The sequence below is a fragment of the Narcine bancroftii genome, chromosome 5 (genome assembly GCF_036971445.1).
Source record: "Narcine bancroftii isolate sNarBan1 chromosome 5, sNarBan1.hap1, whole genome shotgun sequence".
In the NCBI taxonomy this organism is placed as follows: Eukaryota; Metazoa; Chordata; class Chondrichthyes; order Torpediniformes; family Narcinidae; genus Narcine; species Narcine bancroftii.
This window is the reverse complement of record NC_091473.1, coordinates 7,543,359-7,560,435: the sequence shown is the minus strand read 5'-3', so window position 1 is coordinate 7,560,435 and position 17,077 is coordinate 7,543,359.

Sequence of the window (17,077 nt, the reverse complement as noted above, 5' to 3'; positions counted from 1 at the left end):
TCAGAGTATACAGGACAGTCTGAAGTCAATTGGAGGACAAGACTTAGAGACTGTTCTTTTAAAAGATATTAGTCATCCAGCTTGCAAGGAGACATTTTTAAAAGCAATTTTCGTTGACATAGATCCCCTAAACGGACAAGAACCTAAATTAAAACAGGCATTAGAAAGCGGTCCCGCAGCTATGGCTGTACAGTTGCCTGCTAAGACTTTTGACCAAGTTATTAAGGAAATTAATCAGGAATTAGAGGAGCGAAATACCAGTAATGCGGCATTGGAAAAACAAAAAATGCTCCGAAAATGTGTAGACCGCTGGAGGAAGAGGGGTTGGTTACCCGGGGGCACTGAGATGTTCCTGACAGGTGAGGGAAAAAAAATTTTAAAACGTAGTGTCTTAGATAAGCTGGAAGAAACAAAACACAGAAGGGAAAGGAAAAGTGCCTGTTTCCAGTTTCCAGCCACGAAGTGTCCGGGTTTGCTCTCTCCCTCCCTCCTTTCACCCTCCCCCCTCTCTCTTCTCTCCCCCTCTCTCTCTTCTCCCCCCCCTCCTCTCTCACCCACTCCCCCTCCCAATCCCAATCTGTGGCGGTGCTGCCCTGAAATCCCCAGGTTGGGCAGGGCAGAGAAATACAATTTGGTTTTAATTTTGTGCCCACAATTCCAGCTCCGCATCAAATGGGATCCTGTTTTATCCTCTCTCCCTCCCTTTTTCCCGCACCCCCACCATTGCGGGATCAGGGCAGACATTGTGGGCTGACGTGTAGCTCACTTGAGGTGGGAGGGAAGGAAGGAGTGATAGTTCCCAGTGGTGGGAGACCCAATCTGATCCAGACCAGTGATCACAGGATGAGAACCTTTTAAAACCTTTGAAACGAAAGTGTTAATCTGAAGACTTTTCTCCCAGTGGGGCCAGTGCAAGGCATTTTCTCTTTCTATCTCTTGTGCTCTGTGTATCTGCCTCTCTATCTCTTTCTCTCGCTATGCTCTCTCTCTCTCTCTCTCTCTCTCTCTCTCTCTCTCTCTCTGGCACCCCAGATGGGACACTGGAGTCACGTCCCTTATATCCAGATATTGAGACACTGGGGTGTGACAAGAACCACGGGAATAGGGACACATCAGACGAGGTACAGACCCCTTTAATAAAAATAGAAGGGGGAGTAATAGATGTGGAGACCCCTCTGGAGTCCAAGAAAATAGAAAAGGAGTTAGAGATACAGAAATGGAACATGAAAAAGGTTCAGGATAACATTAAAAAATTAAACAGAGATATTAATGTGCTGGGGCAGATCAGTGAGGATCAAAAAGAATTAATGGTAGGTGTATTGAAGGAAGTGGAAAAGATAACTACAACACTGTCAGGAGAAATTAAAGCTGAAGGAATGGTAATAGGAGTAAAGGACGAAAAGTGTAGTACAGAAGAGGAAACGAGATACGATCCACCATGGGAGGAAAGTAGAAGGAAAAGACTCGGGAGGGAGAAAAATAGACATGCCTACCTGGACATAGTTAGGACAAAAGAGAAAGATGTGAAACAACTAAACTATGGCCGAAAAGATTATCTTAGAGATGAACGTGACCAATATACCTTTGACCCTGAGACATTGGAAGCTGATAGGGACAGTGACAGTGACGAAGAAGAGTCAGAACAAGGTGGGATAAATAAATGCATGCCAAGAGTAAAGAAGGAGCAGAAATCCCCAAAATTGAGATATCAATGCCCATTACTGATCACGGGATGGGGAACTCAAAAATATGTACCCTGGTCACGAATGGACTTAGAGAGTTTAATGAAAAAACTACCTCCGTTGAGTAATGGGGCTAGTCCATGGATTTCTTGTTTTGAGCGAGAAACCTGCCAAGAACAATTAGCACTCGCAGATGTCAGAACTATCATGATAAAATTAAAGGCAGAAGGGGCCCTGAAGCAAATAGAGAAAATTGTAAGAAGCAGTAAATTGGGGGATGAAATAGAATTTAACCCACTTCGGAATAAATTTTGGGAAGCACTTAGGGAAACATTTCCTACACCCTATAGTTTGGATGCCTTGGTAACCCTTCAACTAAAGGAAGGAGAGACTGCACACGAGTATTTCACTCGAGCATGGGACTTATGGGAAACAGGGACTGGAGAAAGACCCGACCACAGCCCCTTAGGAAGGGCTCACTTTCGTAATGGGATAATAAACGGACTACCTGCTACGGTTCAAGCAAAATTAAGGGACATTGTGGGAGTAGAGACAATGTCAGAGGATTTGTGGAAAAGACACCTGACACATGCAATCAAACGACATCGTCAATCAGAGCATGCTAAGTCAGAAAGTGCGTCCCAGAAGGAGGTGGACAAAACAACCGATAAATTGGTGAGAGCTATAGAACATATAGGGGTTAAATTAGCGGCCCAACAGATAGTCCCACAGGTCATGGGGCCAGTGATAAATCCGGGACCCCAAGTAAGAAATGGTTGGGAAAGACAGCTAGGTACAATGTATAGAGGGGAACATGCAGTATGCTGGTACTGCCAAAATCCTGGACACTACCAGCGGAACTGTCCGGAGGCTGGGAGAGCAAGGGGAAAAAGATTACCCTCTATGAGAGGCTATCGGGGAAGAGGAGGAAACTTAAGAGGACAAGCAAGGGGTAGGGGTGGACACATTGATGGGCCCCAGAGAATCGGGGGGTGGCAGAGTGATCAACAAGTCCAGGCACCTCAGTGTAATGACTATATTGAGGAAGGTGCTGAATTTGATTATTGACGGTGCCCAGGAGAATCAAAAATCACGCCTCCCTGGGAGCCACCAAAAGTTTGGGGGACGGTAAATGGAGAAAAAATTGAATTTATGGTTGACACAGGGGCAGCAGTTACGACAGTGATTAAAAAACCCCCAGGGAGCACATTTTCGGGCAAAACATTATCTACAATAGGATTCTCCGGGATAAGGGAAACACAGCCCTATACAGATAACATCGACATGACATTTGGACGACAAAGGGTTAAAACGCCTGTCCTGGTTGTGCCAAGTTGCCCCATTAATTTATTAGCAAGGGACATTCTTACCAAACTAGGAATAACCATACAATGTTCTGAGAAGGGCCTTCGGTTAACATACCCAGGGGATACAATAAGAAGGGGAGGACAGTTTATAGTAATGACCCCATCTAACGCTTCAGAAGACTCTGTAGAGGTTAGTATTTTCTGGAGTCGGCTACTGTATGATGAACCAGGCCCAGGGCTGATTAAACAGTTTTTTGAGTGGAGGGCCAGTATTCCTCGGTATGGGGATTACCATTATCCACTAGATCCTATGCATGTTACATTAAACTACACCATCCACCCGGACCAGGAATATGAGGAGAGGTGGGACTCTCTAAAAGAAGGGAAGACAGAAACGATACATTGTCCATTTATCTTTGTAGGTAAGGAGGGAATAGCTGCTATGGTTGTCATGACAGAAGAACAAATGGAGTGGTTCTGCTTAGGAGTAGAAAGTGTGCCTCATGTGACCTTGGGTATTGACAAAGATCATCACGCTCGACAGCTGGGTCCGATGGTAAAGGAAGCGATAGGGTGTGAATACAGGCAGACAGAAATCCCGGGATATTCCACCTCGGAGGGAGGAAAATTTGTCAGACTGAATATTGAAGCATGGGACCAGGTTGTGAATGAGAAAGTAGAAAGAGACCGAGCCATAGAAGGAGAAAATATTGATCACAGAGACTCAGACAAATATCTTTCTAATCTGAGTCCACATATACGGACAACGGGGCCCTATGATGTGGGAGTAATAAAAGGAGAGGTATTTCTAGAATTGGCCAACCCCGGGCAGAAACCAATATGGAGAAAACAATACCGCTTGTCGCCCAGTCAGGAGGAGGGTATTAAAGGAACGATAGAAGGGTTAATGGAGTCAGGGGTTTTAAGGGCGGCACCTGACAGTATGTGGAACACGCCCATCATGCCTGTTCCCAAACAGGGTAGAAAAGACTGGAGGATGGTACACGACCTCCGGGAGATTAACTTGGCTACCAAGACCATCGGGAGACCAGTCCCAGACCCATATGTAGCACTTAGGGCTCTGAGTCCGGAGCACGAATACTATACTGTCATTGATCTGGCAAACGCATTCTTCTGCTTGAAATTAGCTGAGGAATGCCAAGACTGGTTCACTTTCACTTACCAAGCACATCGGTACACATACACTAGATTACCTCAGGGTTATAAGGACAGTCCAGGACTGTTCAATCAGGCCCTTAGCGAAATCCTAATGAAATTAAAGCTCCCGGAAGATGTTACACTGATTCAGTATGTAGACGACCTACTATTAGCAGGGAAAACGCCACATGGGTGCCTGACAGGGGAGCCAAACAGGTTACTGGTTATCATGAACATATACAGGGGATGATTTTGAGGTCCCATAACAAAAAAAATGAATCTGAAACTAAGGAGACTTGTAGCAGATTGAATGACTACACAGATGAGTTTTGTGGAGGAAGAGTGCTGTACAACTGGCTCCCCGCTAACTGGGATGGTCGGTGTGCTCTAGTAACCCTTAATGCGCCAGTGCTGATTGTCAAAATGCAGGAGGGAGACGAGGATTCCCTAGAATTGCGCCACACAGAGAGTTGGCTGTGGAGAAAAAGGAGGAGTGTTGGACTCTTGGGGCCGGGAGGAAGGAACCCTGATGGGGTATGGATTGATGCCATTGGCCAAGCCCGGAATATTCCGGACGAATTTAAATTAGCCGATGAGATTGCAGCTGGGTTTGAAAGCTTTCCTGTTTTTAGTGCAATTTTTCCCATCACTGTAAATAAAAATGTTAATAGGATCAACCTTATTCACTATAATGTCCAGCGCCTTGCAAATTTGACCAGGGACGTTGTTGAGGCAATACATCAACAACTGTCAAAAATTCCCTTATGACACTTCAGAATAGGATAGCGATTGATATGGTCCTGGCAGAGAAAGGTGGAGTGTGTGCTATGTTTGGAGATCTATGCTGCACTTCTATCTCTAATAACACAGGGCCAGATGGATCACTCACTAAGGGGTTAACGAAACTTAGGGCATTGGCGAAAGAATTAAAAGCCCAGTCTGGAGTCTCCAATCCTGTTTTATCCTGGTTACAGGGAGTGTTTGGGAGATGGAGCACATTGTTAGGACAACTTTTGCTGGGTTTGTTCATTTCTGTATCAATTTTTATCACTTGTGGCTGTTGTTGTATTCCATGCATTCGAACGCTGGTCACGAGGACCATAGAGACAGCCCTTGCTGACCGTGATGAACTGCCTCCGAAATATCAAGCTGTGCAGGCTGTGGAGCAAGACTATCTCACATTACAGGAGGCGGAGAAAGTTGCTGAGATCGATCTGGAGTCTGAAGGGGAATGTGATGGAAAGGAGGGATTGTGAATTAGATTGTTACACATATAATTTTAACCTTGCTTGTAACCTAAATATTATAACATTGATTGTAGAACAAATATTATAACATTGATTGTAACACAAACATTATTAATCAGATTGTAGAACAAGTATTATGAATTAGATTGTAGACCATATGTTAACTTGGGAATTTACTAATGTAAATTTACTAGTTTTTTGCTTGGGGGCAAATGGGATGAAACTTGTAAACGGGCAATGGGATCGGGGTGACGGATGGGGGGTGTACGCAAAGGAGGGTAGGGGAGCCCTCGCCCACCAGCCGAACTACCCTGTGAACAGAACCCGTATAGAGCTTGGCAATAATAGGCGAACTAATGTAACGCGGTGGTAGCATAGTCAGGGCGAGATTGTCCTCTAGGAGGACAAAGGAGGGATTGTAAGGTAAAACATCATGAGATGGGAATGTGTAGGGAGTTACCCTGTACAGGGCAGTAACAAGAAGGGGAGGTGTCCTTGTACTCCTGTTAGGTAAAATATCATGAGATGGGAATGTACGGGGCAGTAACAAGATGTGAATGCATCCTTGTACTTACAAGATAAGAGAGACATTGATGGATTGAGAGGCAGGAAGCTAGCAGGGAAAGGATAGCAACAGTTTTAGTCATTGGACAAGTAATGATATGATGATGTTCTAAGCACATATCCAAGGGTATAAAAAATCACCATTTTGCTGATAACGGCAGAATGCATTCTCCGGCTAACATCGTTAGTCGCAAGTGTTACAATCCGGTAATAAAGAACAAAGAACCCTGATTTCGATTCAGTCTGGTGTTTGTCTCACTCATTCATGAACAAAGCAGACCTAACACTGTCCACCCTATCTATGGCTCTCATAATCTTGTAGACCTCTATTAAGTCACCTCTCATCCTTCTACGTTCCAAGGAGAAAAGTCTCAGCTCTGCTAATCTTGCCTCATAAAATATATTTTCCAATCCAGGCAACATCCTGGTAAATCTCCTCTCCATCCTCTCCATAGCTTCTACACCTTCCTGTAATTTTCAACCTATTTCTATGTACAGACATTTTATGTCTTTGGATTCCTCAGGCATGTAGAAAACAACAAATTCCATCCTGATAAAGCACTGGTTCTCAACCTTTTTCTTTCCACTCACATCCCACTTTAAGTCATCCCTATGCCATCGGTGCTCTGTGATTAGTAAAGGATTGCTTAAGGTGGGAAGTGAATGGGAAGGAAAGGTTGAGAATCATGGTTCTAGACCCAATTGTTACTGAAATATTTTGCTTGTGAAAAATTGTCATTGGCCCATTTCCTTTGGAGTTATGAAACCGTGCGCATAACGAGTCAATGAGGGACAATTAAAACAGTGGTTTTCAAACTTTTTCTTTCCTCCCACATCCCACCTTAAGCAAACCCTTTACTAATCACAGAGCACCAAAGGCATAGGGATTACTTAAAGTGGTATGTGAGTGGAAAGAAAAAGGTTGAGAACCACTGGATCAGAGCTAGTCAGCATGGCTCTGTGTGGGGGAGAGATGCACAGTTTTTTTTGAAGAAATTACCAAGGGGGTTGATGAGGGCATTGGAGCAGAAGCTGTATATGTTGACTTTGGCAAAGCCTTTGACAAAGCCCTGCATCGCAGATAGATAGATCAAATGGGATGCAATGGGAAATTACCAATGTGATTCAAAACTGGCTTGGTGGAAGAAGTCAGAGGGTAGTCATGGAGTGTTGCTTTTCTGACCTGCGATCTGTGGTGTGTCATAGGGTCAGTGCTGGGTCTACTGTAGTTTGTAATCTACATTAACAATTTAAGGGAGAATATAGTGGACATGATGAGAAAATCTGGAGATGACACCATAATTTATGATGCACTGGATGGTGAGGAAGGTTACATCAGTTTACCATAAGATACAGATGAGTTGGAAAGATGGGCCAAGGAATGGCACATGAAATTTAATGCTGGATGATATGTGGGGGTAAGTCAAAACAGGGCAGGATTTACACAATAAACACAGAGAAAAGTTGAGAGGCAATTCAGCAGGATGTTGCTTGCGATGGAGAATTTCGACGAGGAAATATTGGAGAGGTTGGGTTTGTTTTCATTGGGAGATTAGGGTTTGCGATCTGATAGGGATATACAAAATTATAAGAGTCACAGATAGGATAATGAGTAGAAAACATTTATTCATGGCAGAAGTATCTACAAGCGTAGGTTTAAGATAAGAAGTCAGAGATATGAAGAAGAACCTTTTCACCCAGAGGCCAATAAGAATCTGGAACACTCTGCTTGAGTGGGTGTTGGAGACGGGTATTCCCACAACAGTTAACAGAATGTAGATAAGCATTTGAATCACCAAGACATCAAGATGTACAAGACTAGTTGCTGGTAAATAGATGGGCACAGATGGTGGGTGGACATGGTAGATTGAAAGGTCTGTTTCTATGCTGTGCGACTCAGTGACATGAGTCATCACCTTGGAGAGATTAAGCCCTAATACTGGGTGTTTTTGGAAAGAGGGATTAGATGGGGAAAAGGAATTGACAAAATACAGCTCGAGTTTTTGACTATTTGCCTCTATGTCGGGACTTAAGTTACAGGGAATGGTTAAACAGGTTCGGACTTTTCTCCCTGAGGCATAGAAGAATGGGGGGAGATTTGATGGAGGAATACAACATTATGAAGGGTACAGACAGAGTAAATGTAAGCAGGCTTCTTCCACTGAGGTTGGGTGAGACGAACTTAAAGACACGGGATAAGGGTAAAGGTTCCATAATTGTCACCTAACATTTGGAATGTAAAATGTATGAAATTCTTTAGCTTTGTCTGCCGCCACTTTGTCCAGCGTCCCTCACAGAAATTAGGCCCCAGCGAGGAACAAACTCATGACCCCCTAGTTTATAAGGCCCGTGCTCTAACCACTGAGCTCTTGGAGAAAGGGAAAACATTTAAAAGGGGCATTAGCAGGAACTTCACGCAGATAGTGGTGAGAGTGTGGAATGAGCTGCCTGCTGAAGAGGTGAATGCAGGTTCAATTTAAGAAAAATTGGAAGAGGTACATGAGTGAGAGAGGTATGGAGGACTATGATCCAGGTGCTGGTCATTGGGACTAGGCAGAATAAAAGTTTGGCACACAGCAGATGAGCTGAAGAGCCTTTTTCTCTACTGTAGTGTCCTATGGTTTTATGGTGCATGCTTATTCACAAGAGGGCACTCAGTCACATTACAATATGCCTCCAGAAATTGGAATGAACTGAAGCAGACATTGTTTCTGTGACCACAGCACCATCTCCAGTTCCATCTGAATAAGGCATTGCCATTGCTGACACGGCTTTAACAGCCCATGGGTTTTTTTTTCCCCTTTACTCTCAGCCCAAATGACAAGCATCACTAAATTTAGTAATTTTTAAATTTAAAGGGCACAGTCCATTAACCTCCAACCCTGCCCCAGTGGGTTTGAATTTAGTAAAATCAATTAAAGCCTTGCATCAGGCCTGTTGTGGTGGGGAAGCCAAATTTAAAATAAAATGAGCCTGCATCTCGTCACAAAATTTGCACTTCTTTCAAAGTGATTGGGCTTAAATATTGGTGCTGGACCAGCATAAAGTCCAACCGTTCAACCTCTTGGAGAAAAATGGTTTGTCATGACTTTTCTAAAAAAATATCCATCAGCTCCCATTCCCCAAAATAAAATACAAATCGTGAATTACTTTCAAAGCCATTAACCTGGAAGCAGGACAATTAGAAAGCCAAGCAATTAAACATTTGTATGTATTTTTTGTCTAGTTTGAATTGTCATACTTCTTTTGTGCCAGATGACCAAATAGAAATAACAAACAAATAAATGAAACTAGCTCACAAAAATGCCACACTGTAAAAATACCCGCTCAAGCTATCCAGTAAATGATGCCACCAGAGGGGAGACCATTTTTTAGAGCTTGAGGCTCTGGCAACCCACCTACCAGCAAGTGAACATGCTCCCAAAATGGCAGACGTGCTGCAGAAAATGCAGGGATTTGACCTGCATCCAATACAAGTTTTTAATCTGGGCTGATGATGTCACTGATGACATCACTTCCTGTCCATGTATCAGAGGCAGTAATGTATATAAGCCCAACATGTAAGCCTGGAGGTGTCAGTCTTGTACTAGATGCCACATTGTCTTCCCAGTGTATACATCAACTTGACAATGTGTACACCAATGTCTATAGTAGCTCAGTGTAGAATACTTTGCTACAAGGCATTGAATGTTAATTCTTTCTATGGTTTGTCAATAATCACTTCCCATTGCTTCTAAAGCAAAGAGAGTTTGTCAGGTTCCTGCATAACATTAGACCAAAATAAATTATAGGCTGTTTGGCCCATCTGCTTCACAATATCTCTGCTTTTTCAACTTACCATGTGTTGGACTCTGGCTTTAACTTACTCTTAATTTTAGTCTATGTGTAGTCTGAGTCCAGCGCGTTCTTTGAATGAAGTGATAGGAGAAGGTATTCGGTTCAACAGTCAATTTATTACACAGCACAAGAATAAAACTTAACAGAGCTCTGGGTCAGTCTGTTAGTTCATAGGTCACCTGCCAGTGAGCTACTCCCCGAGACTGACCCCTATTGTCCAGTTGGTTCAGTTTATATAGGTCAACCTTATCATACAGAACAAAAGTTGTCTTCCTTTGCTAGATCTTTTTGCATAAGGGTTATCACAAGTCATCTCCTGTTTTGCAGATATCTGGGGTGTAGCACTCCCATGTTAATCCTCCTGGCCAGACTATCCCGTTGTGTTGATCAGAAATTACTTCATCCCCAGATATCTCTAATCACCATTCTGTTCTTGTCCTGCCAATTTCTGCTGTTCTCTTTAACACCTCCTCCTGCCTTAATCTTCCTCCTAGACTGGTTTTCCATTCCCTTTGATTCTTGTGGGCCATTCTTTGTTCTGATCTGGCCTGTGTCTCCTGTGCTACTTCCCACCTCCTTCAGTTGAGCATTCCTCCTAAATCGTTTTATGCATATCCTCTCCCTGTATCTTGGGAGCAGCCAATTTTGTTCAGCCAACTTTGCTCCATGCTGTGACAGCCACTTAGCCACATTCCTCTTTCCCTGAACCATGCAGTAAATATACACTTATTAATTAATCATTTATTTCTTACTGTTTTAACCCCTAGATTCCATGCAGTAAATATACACTTATTAATTTATCATTTATTTCATACTGTTTTAACCCCTAGATTCCAACAGTCCCCCTTTTGGTCTCATGAAAATGAGACCAATCACCAGTTAATTTATTAGATAGTAAAGAGCCCTTATTGAATTTAACATCATACACTTGTCCATTATGCACACACTTACGTCCTGTGTGAGTCCCCACACAGTGTTCAGGAAAGTTAGTCCAATCAGTAAAGTACTGTTCTTTTTCGTTGTGCGACCCCCAGGCCGAGTGCACACACTTTGTACAGTGGTTTTCTACCCCAGCCCCTTCAAGGGCTCGGAATACCAGTACCCATAGTCCCCACATAGTATTCATCCCAGCTTCTTTCGTTGTTTTGATGCCAATAACTTGATTATGCCGTCAACCACTGATACACAGTCACTGTAGTCCAATAGTCTCTTTAAAAAAAGGACTTTAAGTGTTCTTAGTCCGTGGTTGCTTCACAGGTTCTCAGTCACCTCCGTTCGAATCTGTTCCAGTGTCCGTGTCGGTGGGTCCGTTGCTGCACACTGACTCCAATGATACCACGTCTCGCCTTTTCCTTGTAGTCGAACCGCGTGGGACGTCCTCTCCACCCCTCGGTAGGGTCCTGTCCACCTGGGCTCCGACCACTTTCTCTTGATGACCTTTAGCAGAATCCACTCCGCGACTGAAGGTATCGGTGTTTCCCCTTCTCTGTTGGGACTTGTGACCTGTTGTGAAAAATCTGACACCAGAGCCGTTAGTTTATCATAATACAGCTTGCATCCCATTGAACTTACCCCATTCTTCGTAGTCTGACTTCTGGCTCCCGGTCCCGGGAACTGGTGCCCCGTTCGTAGTTCATATGGAGTGAATCCTGTCACAGAACTTACCGAACTCCTTATTGACATTAATGCCAGAGGCAACGCATCCACCCAATTTAGTTTGGTCCGTGCCTGTACTTTCCCGATCTTACCTTTTATTGTTTGGTTCATCCTCTCCACTATTTTCTGCCATGTTAATGCCTTCATGGGTAAACGTAACATTTGGAGCATTCAGGATCTTTTCTAGTCTCGTCTGCCTTAACGAAGTCATTGTAAATGCTGTGGAGCTCACAAATGCTACAATACTATGTGTTGTTAATACTGTCAGGCCATGTCCCATTACTATGTGTGCCACCTTTTGTAAAATCTTTGCTACTCCCGCTGCATGTCTCGTACATGGTGGGTGTCTGTCTTCCGTTGGGTCTAGTGTGATACTCACATACATCAGCACACATCTTCCACCCCCTTTTTTCTGAAAAAGAACACCAACAATTGTGTGTGCTTTTTCAGAAACATCCAAAAAGAAAGGTAGTTATAATTTGGAATCGCCAAATCTATAGCTGTTGTAAGAGCTTGCTTCAATAGAATAAAACTCATCTCAGCCTGTGCAGTCCAATCCAGTGTAGCTCCCAGATTTCTCATCCCCTGCTCATTCACCAAAGTTCGCAGTGGATGTGTCAACTCACCATACGATGGGATAAACTGCCTACTATAACCTGACAAACCCAAAAACGAAAGCATCTCTTTAACTGTCTTTGGTTTTGGATGATGTAGTATTGCATCTGCCAAATAGGGGTGTAATCTGACAGTTCGAAGGTCATGGGATCAACCTGCTGACAAAAACCCACATCTGCTGATCCCACTGACCACAGGTTCTCAGGGAGAGAGTCTAGCATAGGGCTGAGTCGGGGTGATCCATCTTCTCCCTACCATGAAATCGTTCAATCTGTCTATGCTCAAGGAGGACTTGATCATGTGTCGGAGACAAAATTCTGTATGCCTGACCAGATGAGGAGAACTGCACTGTCGGTATTTGGGTGTCAGACCAGTCCCTTAGGGACTTCAAGTTCCGACACATCGGTCCCAAATCTTTTGCCTGATGAGTAGTGCCAATTGCAAGGGTGACATGAGGAATGGCCTCACCTGCCATCTCATACCATTCCAGCTGCTCAGATGTCAGTGCCACCGCAGCGGCCACTCCCTACTTTCCTATCACTATGTAGTCCGAATTAATTTCCCATTGCCTGCCCTCTACCTCTTCATAAAAGGCATGCTGATACATTTCATCCCCATCCCTATCGTAAAAGAGGGTCATATGGGGAGGGTCCGAGGGAGGGGTATACGGGTGTAACGTCTGGATCCACGGCTTCCATTGATTATAAAGCTTTAGCAGCCCTCCCTTCTGTGGGTCCTCAGGTTGCAGCAGCCCCCAGTAAATGTCAGCCCATTGTCCCTCAGACACGGATCCTCCAGCTGCCGCCAACAACATCTGAGAACTGGAATGCAGTGTAGTTAATGAACAGTTCATAGAATATCCATTTGGAAAGGTGACCTCTATTCCGCTGGGTCCACAAAGGATGGATGCTCCGCACTTGAACAACAAGTCTCTGCCCAAAAGATTGGTAGGGCACCTGGCTGACAAAATGTACTGATGTGTAAAAGTCTGTCCTGCCACAGAAGTGACTAGTGGTGTAGAAAACGGCAGATTTTCTGGTGTACCCGAGAACCCTATCAGCTGGACGCTAGAGGATGATGTTTTATCTTGAAACTCAGCGCCAGTGAGTGTTGAAAACCTGGCTCCCGTATCCACTAAAAAGGATACTTTCATGTCCATAACTTTAATCTGCAGGAAAGGGTCTGCCAACCTAGCCTGCTCATGGGTGCTCGGGCTCCGTCACTGTGGGCAATATTGCTCCTCCTCTGTCAGCAAAGGGAATTGTCTCTTTGGAGCTAAAGCCGCATGGGGTGCCTGATGTACCGGGGGTGGCACTGACGATCTCTGGGACTGGACCCAATGCTCCTGTTGTGGTGGTCCATAGCCCCTTGCCCCCGGGTCCCGAGGCTCCCAAACTAGGGGACAGTCTCTCTTCAAGTGTCCTGGCTGACCGCATCCAAAACATACGGCTGGCTGCCTTCGTGGAGCACTCCAAACTCTCCCTCTTACTCGGAATTCCCCCATTGGACCTCCCATTCTGGCCACATAGGTGGGACCCGGTGCCCAATATGGGGCCGGGTGCCAACTCATATTATTCCCTTGTGGTGGCTGCGTTGGCTGCTGAATCATCTGGTTTGCACCCTTTGAGGAAATCTTTTTTACCTCGTTTGCCTTTTGCCTAGCCTCTGCCAATTGAAGCTTAAGGAGTTGCACTTGTGCCGACTCCATAGTATGTTTGTCCTCCTTTTGCTTAGCCCTGTAACGTTTCATGTGATGGGTCAAATGTTTTTCCCATTGCTCACTCGAGCAGCCAGGAATATCAGGGTTATTCTCTAATGCCTCCCTAACTACAGCTGGCAGTCCACTCGTTACTGCAGCCCTAAAGAGTGTAGTCTGCAAGGGATCTGTGGCTGGGTGTACTCCTGCCTTATCAGTCCAACTCTCCCTACACTGACTCAAAAAAGTCGAGATCTCCTCATCCTCCTTTATGGAAAAGGTCAGGGACTGCATGACACCGGGGGAAAGGGGACTGGACTGTGATTTAACTGTGTGTTGCAGCTTGTCTGCTAACATTAGCATATGTATCATTGAACTTGTGAGTTGCAGCCTGTCTGTGTACATTAGCATATGTATTAACTCTCTCTCTCTCTGTTACATGTACAATCCTGACTACCATTCTGTCTGTCTTTGTCCCACCATGTCCTTTGTGCTATCGCTTCAAAACTCCTGTCTTTAATACCTGTGTAGGCTAAGATACAAATTAGATGTACTCCACTAAAGCTGTTTAATTCCCCTGGTCCGTATTGGGATCCCTTATATCCCATTATGACTATACATTAAATCTATGCCCTGTCTACATTCTAAAGGAGCTGAATTGTAACCTCTGCTGCCCCTATTCCAGGGGGGCTTAAAACATTAACGAACAATATTCCAAAGAAATTAGTAAACAACAATGAACCATACATGTAAAGCTCATTAAAAACAGCATTAAAATACAATAAGAACTGAATAAAGCACAATAAATGTCAAGCTCATTGAAAACTGCAATAAAATACAACAATAACTGAATAATCAAAAGACAAGTAAAATGCAACAATAACTGAGGAAAACTGCAATAAAATACAACAATAACTGAATAATCAAAAGACAAGTAAAATACAACAATAACTGAATAAACCATTAAAGAAACGAAAAAAAATGTTAAATTACGGCACTTTGTAACAATCTGACTTTCCTTTGTGTTAGTGTAAAAATTGTAAAATGAAACACAAACCATATTTGCATGGGTTTTGAATATGTTAGACCTTATTAAAATGCAGTTGGAGCTGCTTGTCTGTATGGGGCACAACCCTCCAATTTGTTAGATTGAGTACATAACAGACATTGCAGCACAAGAGCCCCTGCAAGAGAACTTGAAACATATTCAACCTTTAGTTCTGCCTTAAGTAAAATGCCTTGTGCCACAGCTCACAGGAGCTGGCCTTATTTAAAACAGTCTGTAAAACAGGCACCAAAAAAAGTTAAAAGATGTTCTTATGAAGATTGCACACACAATAATTTAAGTACAGGCTAGTTTCTATAATATTCCACTTAAAAGTTCTGCTGCATGAATCCTGGAGCTTGTGGAGTCATTATTGAATCAAGAAATATTGGTGCCCTGCCACTCTCATTCTAACATGCCAATTTCTCCAGTCCTTAAGTCAAGATGTACTGAATAGCATCTGGTACAAGATCTGTGAGTTCTTAATGATATTATTATTCTTATGCACCCAATTGTTCTGAACTATGCCACCAATTTAAATCATATTCCACCTATTGCAGTACTCACACAGCACCATAGACCCGTTCGCAGGTTTATTTCTCCATTAAGCTGAATCCAGTTGCGCAGGGTTTACCTCCGTGATTATTGTAACTTCCGCACTACCGGATTTAAATATAAACCTGATGAATGGGGGAAAGTTATCATGAATTAAATAACAGCGGCAATACAGAGAAATTGTGCTGAGGCATTAATTTCACTCCGGAGGAAAATGTACCAGAGAAATGAATGATTAAACTTATAGGAATCCCCATAGGAATCCCCAGAGGTATCTTTATTCTCCAGAGGTGGGTGATCTTTAAACTCACGGACCTTGACTGCTGAATGTGTAGAAGAAATGTATTAAATGTGTTGATAGGGCTCCATACCTCTAACTGCAAGACAAGAGCCTGAAGCCTCAATTTCAAGTGCCACAGTGCACTTAAAGGGACATGCACACTCCCCCTTCAACTGGCTGAACCAGCCACTTTACACATCAGATCCTTGTCCTTTTGCCTCATGTTCCTGCACCTCCTTGGCTGCTTCCCTCTCTGCTTCTCCTAAGTACCGTACCAGTCGGATTTTTTCAAACCCTCGTGGCACCTTCCCCTGATTCTGCAGCTCTCTCCATATCTGTTCGTATCGTGCCATAGCCTGTACCTCCTCTCCCTTCGGTAATCCTCCCAGTAATTGATCCCTTGTTTTCTCCCACTGTCGGTTTACAGATAGGGGAACCCCTCTGTCTCCCCCGAGCTCTTGCCCTACATCCCTATTTACTCCTTCCATCTCCGTTCTGATCTTTAACCCTTTAGACTTCGTGATTCTGACACCCTGCAATCTACTTCGTCCCTTCCCACGTTGTATAACCACTAGATGACCAGCAGCTCCCTGAAAACAGGTGTTCCCCTTCAGGGATGATCAGAGAGAGAGCCAGCTGGGGGATTATGTGTCTCATGGTTGTGTGAAGTGTCTGTTTGTTTTGCGGTTAGCTTGTTAGTTTCCCCCTTTGTGTGAAATGTACATTGTTTGTTTTGCGGTTAGTCTGTGTACACAGGTGCCTCACTGTGTGACTGCCTATCCCCACTGTGTTTCCCTGATCCGTATTCTAAATACCTTGCCTCTATGCCCTCTCTACCCTGTAAAACAGTACAATCTGTAACCTCTGCTACCCCTTTTTCAGAAGTACTTAAAACATCGTGAGTAATACAGTGATATACACAGCAACAATACCAGCGTGCATGAAAAAACAGTTAAATGCCGAACACCTTATACAGATACTTATTACTATTATGGTACACGATTCTTAAACAAATACTTATTATACACTACTATGGTACACGATTCTTAAACAAATACTTATTATACACTACTATGGTACACGATTCTTAAACAAATACTTATTACACACTATAGAAACAAATAACTATAACACAATACACCTTATACTACTTGGCCAAGTGTCTAAATCTACCTCTCGAGATTGCTACAAGGGGCTCCAACCCCGTTCTACTAGATGGACCTCAACCTCCTTAGAGGGATTCCAACCGGACCTCAACCTCCTTAGAGGGATTCCAACCTTTTCCTAGAGGGACCTCAACCTCCGTAGAGGGATTCCAACCTCCTTTTCCTAGAGGGACCTCAACCTCCGTAGAGGGATTCCAACCTCCTTTTCCTAGAGGGACCTCAACCTCCTTAGAGGGATTCCAACCGGACCTCAACCTCCTTAGAGGGAT